This window comes from Malaya genurostris, chromosome 1 (assembly GCF_030247185.1).
Source record: "Malaya genurostris strain Urasoe2022 chromosome 1, Malgen_1.1, whole genome shotgun sequence".
NCBI classification, from domain to species: Eukaryota; Metazoa; Arthropoda; class Insecta; order Diptera; family Culicidae; genus Malaya; species Malaya genurostris.
The window spans coordinates 134152048-134170381 of NC_080570.1; the positions used below are offsets into that span (position 1 = coordinate 134152048).

The 18334-nt window shown below is 36.8% G+C and overlaps 1 protein-coding gene across 5 annotated transcripts in view; it reads left to right on the forward strand.

Annotated features, from left to right (window-relative positions):
- Nucleotides 1–3659: 3659 nt before the first annotated feature.
- Nucleotides 3660–18334, forward strand: part of LOC131425831 (uncharacterized) — a 175691-nt gene continuing 161016 nt past the window's right edge. For 2 of the 5 annotated variants that reach the window (XR_009229035.1, XM_058588038.1), the window contains exon 1: nt 3716–3868. The gene's annotated coding sequence lies outside the window, so the exon portion shown is untranslated. Of the gene's footprint in view, nt 3691–3715; nt 3869–18334 lie in introns of those variants that run through there. The other 3 variants (XR_009229033.1, XR_009229034.1, XR_009229036.1) reach the window with 3 other exon arrangements.

Genomic DNA, 18334 nt, shown 5'->3' on the forward strand with positions numbered 1-18334 from the left:
CAATTCTGGGTTGGAAATTCCTGTAATCTTGATTTATTTTGATTTATTGAGATCGTTTTCTCGAGGGTTTACAAACTGGTTAGAAGATTTATAAAAGCTTGTGTGTGATAATTTAAGAGCAGTGTATCTTCCTCAACATTGCTTGGGATATCAAAAAGTATTCGATAATGTAAACAGTAGTTCAGTATTCCAAAAAAAGGTTGCGCTATTGCGATCATGATCACTTAGAAATCTATTTTTTTGGGAAAATTATATTTGTTTGTTTAGTGATTTATACTAGTTGACGGCAGAGATTTCTTCTACAATGCTTGTGTAGGAATTAATAGCTGTTTGGTCGCGGACAAACTTGGTAAGAAATATGATTACTTTTATGGGATTTCTCAAGTTTAGAAATATGCGGTTTCTATATAGTTTTCTGAATTTTTCGGTTTTCTAAAATAGCTGTTATTTCGGAGGATTCGCAAAATGATGCGAACTCATGTGCTTCCCTCCGTCATAAAATGATTTTGTGTCATGCGATTCACTAACAAATCTACTAAGCATACATTCTACGCGACGCTATCGTAATTGTGGTAGTGTGTTTCTGCAGAATTACTTTCTTGCATACATACTACTATATACTAGTTGAGTCGCGTTGAAAGCAAGAATATAAAAACAACTACAGTGCAACAGAGAGAACGATCATAGATTCTTTCTTTCGTTTCATTTGGTTGTGTTAGAGACGTGAAATTGATTCCTATAAACACGTTGTAGCTAACTTGCTGAACATCCAGTAGAAATTAAGCAGATAGGGCATTTTGGGCGCGTGAAAAAAATCTGGAACTGGAAACATAAAATTTTCATTGGTTTTCGTCTGCTACAAAGCTTTTGAATCAATTTACGAATTTCACAAAATTCGAGGATGTAAAATTTATTGAGATTCGTTGAAAAACAGCTGAGCTATGACAGCTCGAAGTTACCGTTCCAACTTTTATCAGGCTAGGTATTTGGAGTTTTAAAAATGTAGCTAATCTATGTGCTTTAAAAAATTTGTAGCGTTCGAATTTCCCAGTACACTACCGGAGCAATAAAAAAGGCTGGATGACTCGAGAAATTTTCCAAGATTGGGTGCAAAACTGTTTCATTCCCGAGTTAGAACAATTTTGCTCAAATCGCATCATAGGAATTGCTTTGACTGCATTCAATCAGTTTTAGTTCAAATTAAGTCATCAACGTTGAAAAATTGCTAGAAAAAACTACTTCCATCTTTTTTTTTTGAACCTGGTACACAAATCGATGATATTGAGAACGAAAGAATAATTTCTGAAATTAAGGATTTCGGTGAAAAGATGGGTGCTGAACATCTTTCTCGTGCAGAAATTGATGACATCATCGCTGATGAATTGATTACGGCAGAAGAAATAGTCGCTGATGTTACGCTGATACAGATGATATAGATGATATTATTATTCCACAACCAAGCGCTGAATAAATCCACTCCAAAATTTTGCTACTCAACGAATTGGAGAACTTTTGTTCTTTGGATAACAACATCGAACGACGAGAACAAATGCAACACACCCTTAGACAATCTAACACACAACTAAAGAACTTATTGATTGAATGGAAGAACGATCAGAGTGAACAAATCTAACCACAAATATAACTTACTGTACGATTAATAATTTGAATAATATCTTCATTTTCGACTATTTTTGATACTATTTGTTATTTAAATAAATTCAACCTTCCACAACAATTCCTAAAACTAACATAAGCCAATGATTTCAAATTATTAATCCTTTCAAAGATTAGGGTAATACCTAATTCCCGTAGAATCAGTTCGAATTTTTTCTCCAATTGATGCGGTCTCAATAGAATGGTTTTCTATGCATTAAAATAATTCGAAAATTCTTTCTATCGCAAACGCTCAACAGTCGTATTCGACCATATAGTTTCCCGAAATGTTTTCAAACGGAATTCGACCGTAGAGGATTTGAGCGTCCTGTTGTAAACAAAACCTAATTTTGAGGATAACATCAAATAAATAATTTTCGAAGTACTAGGGTTTACATTTAGTATCACAAAGACCTTTAAAAACATGTATTGCCTAAAGGCACTATATTGTGAACTGTTTTGCGATTCTTGAAAATGGTCTTTCTAGCTCTTTATTGTTAACTCGACATCCACCACGTCGAAGCCATTCAGAATAAACTTCTTCGGTTTGCTTTTCGTAGTTTCCCTTGCAGTGATCCCTACAAACTTTCCAGCTATCAAGAGTGTTATAAATTTATCGATTTATCAGTTCACCGAAATATGTCTTTGGTCGTTTACGTAGCAGCTTTTGTTACAATCTCGCACTGGTTATCCGCACTTGTTACAAATACTGAATTTGGAGATTTACTGCCTGATGAAGAGTGTGACTATGAAATTTTCGCTCCATTGGGCTTTTCCCTGTTCACTAAAAAGGTTTAATTCAAATAATAAATCAAATGAAACTATATGAGCAATATATGTCACATTTTATGTACTTAACATTATATATAATTGTATAAATAATCAAAACATTAAGTATGAAATTCGAGTTTTCACTCTATCAAGTTCCTCAGATTTCAGATGTCGATAGCTTATACATCTTAATACTTTAGTAACTTACTACTAGAAAAACAGTTTGAAATCTGTCTCTCCTTCATCAACTTATTCAAAAACTGATCGGTAAGATCACTCTCATAAACAAGTATGGTATTCAATTACAGAAGATCACATTGTAGATACAATAAGAACTGTTTCATCAATCGTTCAATAGGTATTGGAACCTTAAAACACCTTCTCGAAGAAACCATCTTAATCAGTCAACATGATTTTGAGTTGCAGGAATTTCGAACGCCGAATTGCACACTAGAGTCAGCCATGCGATAAATTTCAATTACTGTTTACACCATTTGATCTGTTTTGACCTCCGGAACATTCTTTCTGAAAACACCGACACCACCGAAAGAAAAATATTCGCGATATTTCATGTTCAAACTGTTTTTCTATTGTGAATATATGAATTATTTCATGCTCTTTTCAAAGCGCCCCTGGCGGTGCAGTTCTCAACAAATTGTCGGTCAAACTACACTAAATTGTGGGTCTAAGTATCTACAACAAGTTTGTCGAAGATTGTACAGCTCTATCTGTCGACCGAAGCGAGATAATCGTTCACAGCCCCAATCAGTCGAAATCCCGTATGCTCTGGGTCCCGTTTATCGCGGATTCGCTTTTCACGCCCCCGGTGTACCGCGTTATACGAGACCCCTCTGTACAAATTTTGAAAAGGTGCTCTATGGTAATGCAAGACGTAATCACGTCAAAAATCCAAATGTGCAGCATCCCCAGCATTGCCTAATATGTAATCAGTTTCCCGAGCAAATCATTTTCAACCCTGCACCCGCATTTCCCATCTTCAATTTGACAGTTCCCTTCCAGTCAGATACATTCGGAATCGACTCGACGGAGCACCCAGACAGTCTCACCAGTGTAACCGTTTTCCAGTAACTTCCGGCAGCGCGTGCGTACGACCAACAAAAACAAACAGCCGAATGCCGAAACTGGAACGACCGTACCCGAACACAGACCAGCGACCACTCGAGTGTTGATTGCGAATCCCAGTCAAACCGAGACTTTCACTGCGATGAGTTTACATAATCCGTCGGTGTGCGGTTGCGGTTGGTTTGTAAATTTTCTAATCCTTACTTGTGGATCCAGCGGAAAGGCAACGGCAACAGGAACTATTATTTTCCGGACAGAAAAATAACTGCAATAACTGTCGCCAAGTGCAGCGGCCACTTTCACAGGACTCGTTATCAGCTGTCAGCTACTGGATCCGTGGGTCACCGTGAAATGTTGGGTGTGTGCATCGGAAAATTCCCGTCGCTTGTTGTAGCACAAAGAGAATTACTGGTAGTGCGACTGGTGGTGGTGGTGGTGGTGGTGGTGGTGCTGACGGCCGAAGAACTTCGGCTGAACCTTTGAATATTTCAGGGAAAAAATGCGATACATAGATGGAAAAGTTCTGTTGTTCTGTGCTTGAATTCGGTGACAGTAGTGCATTTGGGATTGTACAGAGAAAATTGAAGTTTAGTTTCGCTTAATCTAAAAAAAAAACAAAGTGACAGCAGAAGAAAAATTACATTGATCGGTGATTTTTCTTCTCGTTCGAAACGCCTCACGTCAGCATCAAGCAGTGAATAGTAACAACAGTAATACCAGCAGGAACTCGGTCGTGATTGAGCGAGAAGGAGTGTTATTGCCGTCCCCAGTCGGAAATCCCCAGATAAATAGCGTATAGCGAGCGCTGGAAGATATCCTCTCATTCTAGTGTGCTGATGAGCATCGCGGGTGATTGCCTCGGAATGTCACCACTTCTCATGTCTCACTTGACTCCTGTTCTGATGAATTTAGGTCTTTCGCAATAAGGAGCCTGAAGATGGTTGTTGCAGAGCTAAGTGCTGGCACAACACGTTGAAAGTACGCGTCGCTTGTGCCAGCTAGCCCGAGAGGAAGGTTCGAGCTCAGTGTCTCGTTGGTTTGTTGGTTTCTCGCTTTTTTTTTCTTTCTTTCCGCTTTGAGCAACGCTGATTAAGAATGGCAATCTGTAATAGATTGTGGAATCAGATTTCTAGCAGTGGAATATTATCGTCACTCAGGTCCCGTGATTTTTATTAAGAAAAATTGCTGGTAAGCACCGGTATTGAACGATGGCTGTGTCGATTTTTTTCCGGCCGTTGAAGGTAATCAAGGATTGTCGATTTTTTCTACTGTTAGCGGACTTTGGGTAACGGGTTTGGGAACCTAACCCAGATGGGCTGAGAGATCGAGACGATCGTCTTACCGTCGACCGTCGACACCTATCATAGTATTCATAATTTTTTAATAGCTGGAATAAAGTAATTAAAATGGTTCGAAAGCAAGATTTCTACTGCGTGCAAATCCCGCAATATGTCCTATTAACAGGCACAACACGTCATTTTTTTTATCTCGCGACTGAAATCGTTAGCGCCGGATATATTAACAGTAGTAGGTCGAAGTGTCGTGTTAAATGCACCATTTAGTCTATTTTATTTCACCGAAAAAAATGTGTCGGTCATAGTAAATGCCGTTTCATTTGAGATGATTTTCTTTCCGGTGAGCTCGTTATTGAGATCGACGAATCGTCAGTAGTCACTGAGACCCAATTGGAAGTGTAATTCGTTCAATTTAACCATCGATACCATTGACGATTTTTCAAATTCATTCAAATGGTTGATGAGGATTATTTCATGTGCATCTGAAAATACTGAAGCCATAACCTTACCAGATGAATATTGTACTGCAGTCCACTCGTGATCGTTTTGATTCTGGAGTGAAGTCATGGATCCATATTTCATCCATTGGCACATATCGATGCAAAAAAATCTGATTTATTTCTTGTCAACATGGCCAAACACTGCTCTGAATCATCAACACGTTGTTGTTTTTGATAGACTGCGAGTAAACGTGGCACCCAAGTTGAAAAGAACTTTTCCATGGTCAAATGTTCATGCAAAATTGTAAACACACTGCCTTTTAACATCTTTACGGCCTCAGATATCCCACGCATATTTCAATTTACGATAACTTATAACCAGGCGGACTTTTTTATGTTTTCTGGAATAGCCACCTCAATTGCACGACCAGAACGATTACCACATTCGGTATCTGTACAACCACGTTTAAATGCAGCAAACCAAAAACAAATGTTTTTTTTATGTGGAACACAACTTTGTTTTCTATTTAGGGGTGCAAATTAGAAGTTCAAGAGTAAATACAGGTAGAAATGTGGTTAGGTTTTGAACACTTACAGCTCAGTCAATTTTGTATCACTTATTAATATTATTTCATCATTTGATTGGAAATATTTCTAAGTTTTGATTTGAATGTATCAAGCCACATATTTGTAATTACATATGATTGAAATTTTGATTAATATCAAGCGGTGTCCTATTTTGTCTGCTAAAAATTTAAGACACTATGCTGGTATACTAGATTTCCCTATCTGAGGCGATGGGTTTGAAGGAGTAGGCGCTTTGATTGGTCAATCAATGCAAAAGTGAAACTGTTGAAGCAAGCAAATAAATAAATATAAGAAAAATTGTGTCTATAGCTCCAGTCTTACATGAAACATGTCAGAGGATTGTCTGTGGAATCTGTATCTATCCCAGGTAAAATTTTCAATGGTGCCAATTTCATTAGGACGAGCTCGAGAATAATGACACATTGTTTAAAGAATTTAGTTTTTGCTTTATCATTTTGAACAAAGGGTTGAAATATCTTCATTCTTTAATCGTAGAAGCGGAAAGTCGGATTCAGATACAATTTAGCATCTACATAGGACCTTTCATTTGAATACAAGCTTATGTAAATCAGTACAGTTATCCTTGAGAAATCGAAGTGAGTTCCGTTTTGATGTTTTTGATCAGAATCTCTGATGCTTCTAAAATTAAAAACTGTAGTCAAAGCCGACTTTTGTTAGATCATCAACTAACAAAGTCTATAAATGAAATCAGTCTTTAGCACAAAACCAATGTGTTCCTTTTTATTTTCCATGAGTTTTTATGGAATTCGGAATCAAGTGAAATTTGACAGTTACCAACACAATCATAGGACTTTCTCATATTTAAATTTGAGTTTAAGGTTGTTAATCACTATTCCTGGGGTTTCCCCAGCCGAAAATCGGAGACTGGTATAACGGAATGAAGTTTATTCGATCATCTACTAACGAGCTCTTAAACTGAAGAAATTTATAAATTTATTTTAAGTGATATATTTCTCTGTATCTGATCCCTTGTAGCGAATCGCCCTTGAATCTGAGTGTTTTCATAAATCTCCCTGCAATACTGGAACTGCAATTCTAATCTAAATTACATTCAGAATTTCTTTGTGAAATCTTAACTCTTTCCATTTGAATCCGAGTTTATGAAAATCGATGAGATCATTTCTGGGAAAATTAGGAGCACCCTTTTTCTCATTTCTAGAACATATCACCATTTAATTTCAGAGGTAAATATCAGATCCAGATGAGAACAGAAAAAAATTTCATTTGACCGGAAGACCAGATTATGATTTTGTTGAAATCGATCCAGCCATTTCGGAGAAAAATGAGAACGTATATTGTGCAATATTTTGCACATGTGAACATTTAACCGTTAACCGAAAATGGACCTAATAATAAAACCTTGAATGATGTGTAATGATCCAGCCATCTCCGAGAAAACTGAGTGCGCATTTGCATTACACTGTTTGAAACAGCTGGCCGAAACCATACACACAACAATATTTTGAATTTTACAGGTGACTTAATCCTTCATACGATGTAATTCACAAAGACCTAATTTGTCAATTGAAGGAAAACTCAATTTGTAATGACTTAATGTTAGATTAGCTTTAATTTTACTGGTTTCGACTGTATCTTGCATTTAAATGCACCTTTTATCAGCCAAGCAGATGAGTACTTCTGTGGTACAGTCGATTAAAAGCCGTACTTTGCGATTCGATAGTTCTCAGTTCAAGTCACGGCGGTCGCTATAAGTATTCATTTTTTTTAATTCAACGAATTTCATATCATGGAATTTAAGACACAATATTAAATGCTCTTCCATGTAAATTTGCGTGAACTTCGACGCTCCATTTATGTGCATCTAATACGATGTAAAATCACAGGGTTTTTCGAATAGCTAAATTTTGCTTTTTCGAAATCGATTGGAGTCTATCGTTCTGAGTCACTTAAAAAGGTACCGTTCGATGTTAATAGGCTTTTTCCACAGATTAGAAAGATTAATTGCACTCGACATGTGGTTCTAGCAGGCCGGCGCCACATTCCTCACTGTACGCGAAACCATGTATCAGTTAAAAGCCAAACTGTTCTATTTGCTACCTGGAAACATTTTAATAAAGGCGTCTGTAGTGAGAATCTGGTCAAAACATTCATTGAAGATAAATAGATTCACCGTGCTGAAAAAATAGTGCCTTGATTCATGGTCCAAAGAGAAATATGGACGATTTGTGTTTTATTCTTTGTTAAAACGTAGAGCCGTCTTGAGCTAGTTTTGAATATGATCAGGATCTAATGGGGAAAAATGATATGCAAATGCAATTATGTAATGAAAGCCGCGAAAAATGTTACCGCAGAGACATGATTCGAACCCGTAGCTAACTCCCAACCGGGGAAATGGAGTTTAGACACAATATTAAATGGTTCTTCGACGTAAATTTGCGAGAACTGCGACGCTCCATTTATGTGCATCTAATAAGATGTAAAATCACAGGGTTTTTTTTTAAGTGTGTGCATATGAAAACAGAGAGTAAAGTGACATGATTGCCAATTACATTACAATAAACGCTACTTCCACACAAAAATTAGCTGTCAATTGCGGATTCGATTTAAAAACTTTTTCCTTTCGGGGCACTTGTTATTCTTGTCATTTTCGTACACAGAGTTTCAATACAGAATTTTGATCTCCCGATACGGATTTAAAGATTTATCTCCCGAAAAATATAGATTTAAATGTGGCAACCCTGCACGCTATACGAAATACGCTGCGAGCGTAGTAAAAGGAGAAGGTGTTTTCTTCTTCCGTAAGAGCACGTACCGATTTTGCATCGTCATTAAGTATGACGGTTTGCAAATTTTGACACTCATCGCCCTACAATTTCGGAACCAAAAGTTTCCGACTGGATAAAATGGTACAGTGTCTTTTAAGATAACGAGAGCTTTAGTTTGAATCAAGATTTATAGAAATCGGTTCAATGGTTGCTGAGAAATCGAAGTGAGTTCTGTTTTTTGGAGCTTTTCTTCACTATTATCGTTGCTTACGAAGCCGGAAACCGAGACCAGGTAGTCTCAAAGTAGGTTTATATATCCACTAACTCTCTAAACAAGATTTTCCAACTGGATGAATTTACCAGTAAGTATTATACAGATTTACACCTCGTCTCACCATCACTTGTGAAATTAAAACTCATGAAATTTTTTTTTTCACTTATTGCGCTGTAAGACCGGAACCGGAGATCTGATCTGGATCAGCTTTTCGGGGATGTTTTATAGAATTTTAGGACCTTTTATTAGCATCTTTGTTTGTGAAAATCGGTGAAGAAATTTCCGAGAAAACTTATTGCGCATTAGTGTGGGACAAGGTTGTATGGGAACAAGTTGAAAACGCTTATTTTATAGCTTCACACAAACTTTTTTCTGTCCCTTTGGGGTCCCATACGAACTATGCAAAATTTTAACTCGATCGGTGAAACTATCGCGCTCGAAGTTTCAAATTTGCATGGGATTTAGTATGGAGAAATTCACTTTTTACGAAAAACTGCTAGAGGTCAACCTATGAACTCTAAAAATTAGTGCATGTGCATGAGTCGAATGGTATATGATACTCGGCCCTACCGGCCTCCGTTCGAAAGTCGGTTTTCACAGTGATAGATCCTACGAAATGATAGTGATGAAACTTCTGTTTAGAAAATGCTGGATTGCATAAAAAGGGAAGAGTTTAGTTAGTAAGGGCGCTTTATATTACTTTCTCCTATAATGAACAACGATTGTTTAGTTGTGTCAAATTCAATGTTTTAATGATTAACAAGACATTAACTTTGTTATTTAAAGATATAAATATTGGTGTATGGTGATAGAATCGCTGAACTTTGTACCGGAGAGGCAGAACCTTTTTCCTTGTTTGCCTGTATTTTTTTGCTCTCAATACAACACTTATTCTTTTCATCTTTGCACAATTAACATAATGCCACCGGCGCAACGTAGTATGCTTGCGGAACGCTGGTTGAATAGATTTTTCCTCTGAAAAGGTTGATGAATAGCCCGTCACCCTTGAAGGGCCATGTTCAAATACGAGCATACAAGGGGAATATCCTGAAGCGTACGCCTCGAATGGCTGCTCTGAATAGAAACTACTCGACATATTCTACATTTCTAGTAGCAAATCACAACTAGATTTGAAATTCGTTTGGGTTGTGTTGTAGTAAAAGTACATTTTTTTAGTATTGGTTGTATTGTTTAAACTCGCTAGTGGATGTAGATGTGAAAAGCAAAAATGAATTGAAATGATTATAATCAAAACGCTATAGTGACTGTACTGCCAGTCACTTTTTCATGTGCTCAAACTGATAGCAACGAATGGTGAATATATTTGCGATAAAACCACTGCATTTGCGATAATAATTAAAATACAATAGTTGTTAATATACCTTAGCGTTACTACGATAAATCATATTAATTGTGATTAGGTGATGTGAGGAGATAATCGAGTTCATCTACTCAAGATTATCATTCAGTGGTGATTTCTTCTTATTGCAGTATCATCGGTAGCTGTGAATTGTAGCAAAAGATTATCAGCTATATATAAGTATTTTCTTATTGGATAAGGAAAATTATAAGTTTGTTTCTTTTAATGTATTGGTCACTGCTATACACTAAGGTCTCTTCCATATGGTTTATTATACAAGGACTTTTTACACTAACTAATTTCTTAAATTTTACTAATTCCTTAAACTCCTCAATCATATCGAGTAGTGCAGTATAGTTCTAGCAGTATTATGATCTACGCCAATGAAATGAGTTGCTTCAGCATGACACTTTCTCTACAACTCTGTCTCTAACGCAGGTGTATAGATCTTTATCCAATACCCATTTCTTCCCACTTAGTTAAGTTAAAAATGACCATTAAGGGCATAGTTCTAGAAACATAATTTATGTCAGTTTTAAAATTTAAATCTGGATTTTATAACAAGAAAAACTGGCAGCCCCAGCAGCGTTTTGTCTGTGTTTCAAATATAGAAAAAATAGGCGGCCGTTCTACCGTTATACCAATTTTAAATTTGACAGTGTAACTGTTCGAATGAATAAAACTGAAACGGCATGCTGGGGATACGTTTGTTTCAGTTTCAGTTATATCATAGACCACCCATATGCATCTTGCAGCTGCTGAATTTGCTCTTAGATTTCAATTTCTTGTTGTGAAATAACAGTTACATTATTACAAAAACAAATACTCAAATCTGCGGTTTTTAGAATTATTACGTTGAATCAATTTCCTACTTGGTTTTTTCGCACGGTTTCCGTTTCAGTTTTGTTTCTTATGGATTTGTTTTTAACACGGTACGTAATCCCCATGTAAAACGAAACCTTTCTCGTAATTTCAAGATTCCACGACAAAAAAAGGCGGGTAGGTAATGTCAGAGACATAACTGGATGACGTGGATACGAATCAAACGGACGTGCTTTTTTCATACTTCCCCTCAATCGTACATACTATTTGATTGATTGTAGGATTTTCACAAAACTTCATTGCTTCACTTGCAGAATTCTAATGGTACAAAGCGGAACATACGAAAGCAAAATATTACAGGGTTGTGTAGCGAACAAGACCTGTTTAACTTCATTCACATGAGAAATATTAACCACAAACCGTTTGTGGCCATCTAGGGTTTCTAAATATGAAAAAGTAATAAAAATAGCATTAATTTCAGTAATTTACTTGTCAAACCCGTCTCGAAAATACAAACTACATAGTGATTTGGAAGAATATTTCACAACCGAAAGCCGCTGTCTTGAATTTTAGGACTTCTAAAACTGTAAATCAGAGCTAAAAAAACTCATTTTCATTGACTGAAACATAGACGAAAATGACAAGAAATTACTGTCACTCTCAGCTTCGCTTGCAAACTATGAGAACGAAATCCATGTCCAGTCAGTGATACCACTTTTTCCTGAGGTCAAATCCGTAGATTTGACTCCAAGTCTAATTATACTCGTACATGCTCCTTTGAGACGAGCTTGCCGTGTACTTATATGGGGGAAAACTCACTAAATGTATCTAAAAAAATGTTTAGAATGAAAATTAGTACGTATCAAATACAAGTAAATCAATAAATAAAAAAAACTACGTAAAATCATCAGATTGGAATGCCAAGCGATAAAGACAGGCTTCCTTAAAATGAGGACTCAGTGCCGGTAGATGTTTGATAGTTTTTATAATTGGACATACAAAAAAATTTGGATAAATGATGTGACAATATTGAAGCATTTTCCGTACATATCTTGGAAAAAATGCATACATATCTTGGAAAAGGTCCATCCGTAGATCCGTAGAAAAGACAAAAATCCGTTGATATACGGAAAAATCCGTAGGGTTGGCATCGCTGTGTCCAGTCAATGACATAAGCGGGACAGTAGTTTCAAAATTGTGTTTTTTCTTTCATTTGCCATTTCAGTCATTTGCAGTTTTCAGTGAAAATCCCATAGTATGCAGTGACGATATTCAACCTAAGCTGTGAGAATTGAAAACGTCAGAAAAAGATTTCACAATAAGTTTTAACTGTTGGTGCTCGAATTTGTAGTAGTTTTGATTTCCAAAGAGGTTCTGGGATGTAATTACTTCGATTTGTCATATTTCAGTCACTTTTTATAGCCAAGCGTCACATATTTTCAATACATCGATGAAAGAATGAGAATTGAAATTCTGCTGTTGCTACCTGAAGACGTTAGTTTGGTTTCGTCTTGTCACAGAGAAAAGAGTGACGTTGGCAATTATGCTCTCTCATTTTTTTGATGAGAAACGAAAATGCTTCGTCTCTCTTCGGTCATTTACGAATAGCGGCCCTTACACGATCATTAAAAGTGTCATTACTAAAAAGTAATGGCACTTTTAATGATCGTGTAAGGTCTACGAGTTCAGTAATGATACGAGTAATGATGGAATTCCGGATTTTCCATCATTACCAACATTATTTCTTCTTATTTTTTTGTGGAAGTGCTGAACATCTTTAGTACTATACGCGAAAAAATGACAAAGTGTAAATTTAAATTGTTAATATTTCATTAACCTTAACGTTTGAATGGCAAATCAAATTTATTTTCAGCTAAACGAAAATAAAAATATTGCTATTGCTATTGCTGGAGTAGTTACAAATACTCATCATTAATAATGAACGTGTAATGCTGAAAAGTAATGATGTACAGTAATGCAGTAATGGCGAGCGTTTAAGCAGAAGTGTCATTTCTTAGTAATGACACTTTTAATGATCGTGTAAGGGCCGCTAATGAGACAGTAAAACATTGAAAATGAGACTGCTGGAATGGTTTCTTTCATTGAGAATGCGTGACAATTTTAAGCTCTGCTGTAAAATATTTATATGCACTCGCCAAGCATGAACAAAAGTTATCTTAGTTTCTCTAAAACTTCATGAAAAATAATACAATATTATTAATTTATAACCAACAGTTTTTACACATAATTAAAACAAAATGAACCGATTATTATTGTGTTTCGTTTATTTAGACCCGGATTTAACTTAAATATGGTCGTTCGTCGGGTGCATAGAACCAAATCAATAATTGATTTCACCACAGTTTTCTTCAACCATGAACCTAAAGTACTCCAAATACTCTGCGGGGACCTGCGAATACCAATTGAAACTAAGTAGTACTAAGCAGTAATAGGTTTGATAGACAACTGATGGTTTTGTTGTTTTAAAAAATCGAGATTATTCTGCGTATACATAAACATACATATTTTCAACATGCCAAAGATTGTAGTTTTGCAAGAAAGAATGAACGATTTCTGTATAGGTGAGAAAATCAATTATAAGAATTTTTACGTTTCGTCTTTGACTCATCAGTGCAGAGCAGTTCAAATTGAACTGCTTAGTGCTAAACTCGGCAGTTCAATTTGAACCGCTAAGCAGAAATGGTCAAAGACGAAACGTAAAAATAATAAAAACGGTTATGTGCCCTAGCACAAAATTTGGCTAACCCCTAAATGACCATACCTGCATCGGCCAGAAATAGTCGAAAACACGTTTTCGTTCGGCACGTCAGAATAGACATTGCACTCCGTTGCAAAACAAAAAGTGTTCTGTAAGTAGCAGAAACTTTACGTCTGCTTAGCGGTTCAAATTGAACTGCCGAGTTTAGCACTAAGCAGTTCAATTTGAACTGCTCTGCACTGATGAGTCAAAGACGAAACGTAAAAATAATAAAAACGGTTATGTGCCCTAGCACAAAATTTGGCTAACCCCTAAATGAATTATAAGAACATTTTGGTTATAAATTGAATGATTAAATTGACCGTTGTTAATGCCAGTTCTATTAGCATACAGAACGTGACGTGAACACACTGTGCTAAATTATCGAAAATGTTCCGTATTCCTATGTGTCGGTTTTGCACGATACGCTGCGGTTGGAATTTTGAGCGCCTTATTTTGGCACTGAATTTCACTCTAATGCTCGTTCATACCAAACATTTGAAAAAAAAATCCGTAATAGTTATTTGTGATTATGTTATACTTCTAAAAATATATATTATAAACTGCTTAACATATTGCGTGTCTCATCGACGTAAATAGGTTATGTCTGGAGGAATTTATAAATGGATAGATATGTATTTCAGATGAAATCAGTCATAACCAGACAGGCTTACATATGCATTAATAACTATCAACATAACTTTTTATCTGTATCCAACGTAAAACAAACAGAATTTTTTTTCACTTGTAAATAAAATAGCATATACAAAAATTTGACAAAAGGTATTTTTTTACATGGCAACGGCTTGCAACAATGTTGTGTGAAAAATTACAAAGCAACGGTAATAAATCCAAACATCATAAAAACAATTTAGTTACTAAAGTTGGTATTCAGAAAAGCGAAGCTTTTTCTGTTGGTTGCCTTCGTACTTCGTAGTATAAAAATAGTCAACGTGATTATCCTGTTTCGTTTTCATCGCGACATCCACAACGGATATGCTAATTTTCTTTATTTTCTTTGTGTAATAATGGCGAGAGGGGGGCGGCTACATCACAAAAGTGGAAATATCCCGGAAACAAAACAGGGCGATTAAAGTTGGGCTGGTACTGAATTCATGTCCTACACCATCGCAGTGTATATCGTCAAATACAGTCGGTTGTCGGGTAAGGTCCGAAGGCGCCGGTGGACTTTGCACGTCTTTTGTTCCTTGCGCTTTGGCCGTCGCCACCCAGCCACCCAGCTCTTGTCCAGTGTGGACAGAAATACATCGCTAGTACTGGTTCAAGTTTCCTTCAAACCACACTAATCGATAATACGCGAATAGTGATTGAAGCACTACTAGAAAAGCAAGTAAACTCGAAGCTAAGAGGTTGACGATGATGATGGATCTATTCTCTAGTATTGAGAAATATCGGTTTACTTCGAAGCATGGTTGCCTCTGTTGCCAGACTGGGAGAATAGTTATGCGACTTGAAACGAAAACCAAAGCATATTAGTGAATCTTAGTTTGTCGAAAACTGGCATTTTAAACTTTAAAAGAATTTTAATCGGGAGTGTTCTAGTTCTAGATGCATAATTTATGTCAGTTTTAAAATTTGAATCTGGAAATTATAATAAGAAAAACTGTCAGCCCCAGTGGTGTTTTACTCGTGTTTCGAATGTTGAAAAAAGTAGAACGGCCTCGTATACCAGTTTAAAATTTGACAGTAGAACTGTTGGAATAAACAAATCTTAAACGTCTGGCTAGGGATACAATTGTTACATATCTCCCATAAAGGTTTCCAGCTGCTGAATTTGCTCTTAGTTTTAAACCAAAGAAACCCATGTACAGGGTCCGGCACTCGAAGTGTAACCAATTAAAAAGGCCATAAATTCAGTTTGGAAAATTACTTTTACTTAATTCAAAGTACAAAATGTGTAAAAATAATACAAAATTCAGAATCAATTCACTTTTGCTCGATATGACCACCTTTTGCCTTGACTATGGCCTTGAGACGGTCAAAAAACGAATCGCAAGTTGCCGAATGTGACTTGCAGGTATTTAGGCCCACTCGCGGACAATAACTTTTTTCAGCGCCTCGAGACTAGTGTATCTTTTAGTTCGGACTTTGCTCTCCAAAATGGCCCAAAGAGAATAATCCATTGGATTCGCATCTGGTGAATTCGAGAGCCATTGTGTGGACGTGATGAAGTTCGGAACGTTGTTTTTCAGCCATTCTTGGTTCACTCGAGCTTTGTGAGACGGTGCCGAGTCCTGCTGAAACGTCCATGGTCTGCCACCGAAATGTTTGTCTGCCCACGGCTTCAAAGCAACCTCCAGAATACTTTCCCGATAATATGTCGCATTTACCTTGACGCCAGGCTCGATGAAAACGATTGGAGAGCGCCCATCTGCGGTTACAGCGGCCCAAACCATTATCTGTTGCGGGTGCTGCCTCCTGGTGGCCAATCGATGACTCAAATTCTCGTATGAACGGTCGGTCAAGTAAACCCTATCGTTTTGAGAGTTTACGAATTGCTCAATTGGAAAAATTTTCTCGGCAGAAAATACAATGTTTCTTGCGCTTGTAAACAATACAACTCCGAACTGTCATTTAGCAAATTTCTAGAGAGCTGATGCCCGTGCGTCAGCTGCGCGAGCGGTCTGAAGTTGGTTACACTTCGAGTGCCGGACCCTGTACTGCGTTTTTCTCGACAAGGGAGTCTTGAGCCTAGGCACAGAATAAATTATGTATTATGGGGGAATGCCCTTAAGAATCAAGAGTAAACCAAGATGACTTGTGTTGATAATTTGTGTATTACGTACATTTTATTTGGTGCGTATGTCATAGATCTTTGTATTCATATATGCAGTGCAACCAGTTTATCAAAGTGGCTTGCACGATTGAGTTTCAAACAATCTTTTTTTAGCAATAATTTATGCTCAAACGAACGTTAAGCCAGACTTTTTGGATGAAATATCAGTTTTAATCATTTTTTCACCAACTTTTGATGGAAAATTGTTTACATTTTAAGAATGTAGATTTCAATTCCCCAATAAAAGAGTTAGCAACACTGCTTCAATGCATTTGTATTAGATTCTGCTACACAAAATAAACAAAACTGTATATTTTCTGTTACAAAAGCAGTTTTCCGGAAAAATAAATAGTTTTACGACAACATTCCATATCCATTGCCTTTCGCGTGTTAAATTAAAGGTTCCTATTTTGCGGCTTTATCCACAGAAGGTACGTTAATCTTTATATCGCAAAAATTTCTGCAAGAGGAAATCCATATAGGAATGTGTTTGTTGCTAATCAAATGTGTTAGTGGATGTAAGCTGGAACTGAAATTATTTTTCTCGAGCAGTTTTAAGGAAAGCGGAAGAGTTTTAGACTAAGATTTTCGCTTTTCTTGAATTGCAGTTTTAAGCAGAAGTATCCGATTATTTTATTTTGCAACCATATGGAAGATTTACTGAATAAAATCAGGAAAGGAAGCGCCGGAATTTGTTTTTACGCACAAATTGTTGACATTACTCATACGCTTGCAAAGAGTCTTGCTCCTTAAAATTAAGTTGTTTTGCGGCTCCGTTGCGTGTGGTTCACGTGCCGGTTACAGTGATGTAACATTTATTGATGTAGATATGCTCACGTGCATTTATTTAATACCGTTTTCGTTTTTGAACCTACGCGCGGGCGACTCTGACTCCGAGTAAAGCGAACACGTGGTACGCGCCCTAAACAACAACTCATAAAAAAAGAAAAAATTAACAAGCTCGCATGCGACTCGAAAAAATTTTCAGAGCGAAACTACGCGATTGGAGTTCGATCTAGTGCGACCCCAGGTTGCTAAAACAAACATCTCAAAAGTTGTTTGGACGGCTCTTGGTTTTGAACGGTATAAGTGAAGAAAATTCAGCACCACGGCAATCGTTATATATTAATGAATTCTGTTCTAAGTATGATAACCGAATAATGATAACTGATAACTCCACCCAGTCACTGCATGATAAATAAGCAATCTTTACATTTTTTCAATTCATCTCTTTATAAATACAACTCTTGCAATGACAATACAAGGTGAGATGAAAAAACTGCAACCAACTTCAGACTGCTGTCATTTCTAAACCGCTCGTCCCACAGCTGTCAGATTTATTCTAGTGACAGCTCATTATATTATTTACAAGCGCACAAAAGCATTTTGGTGGGAATTTTTCAGAAAAAAAGTTATTTGTGATGGAATTCAAGTGTGATAGTGTGATTGCTTTGCATTTGGCTGGAAAACCACAAGTGGCTATCGTTAGAGCCCTCCAGCATTTAAAAGTGAATAAATCTTTTGTGTCTCGTACCATCGCTCGTTACCGTGATACTGGTAGCGTAGCCCGACGTCAAGGAAGTGGACGAAAAAAAACAGCAACATCGGCAGAAATGGTTCGAAAAGTGAAGAAGCGAATTGAACGAAATCCGCGTCGCAGTGGCCGAAAAATGGCTCGTGAGCTGAACATATCGCAATATGCCATTCGGCAAATATTGAAAAATGAGCTTGGACTAAAGCCAT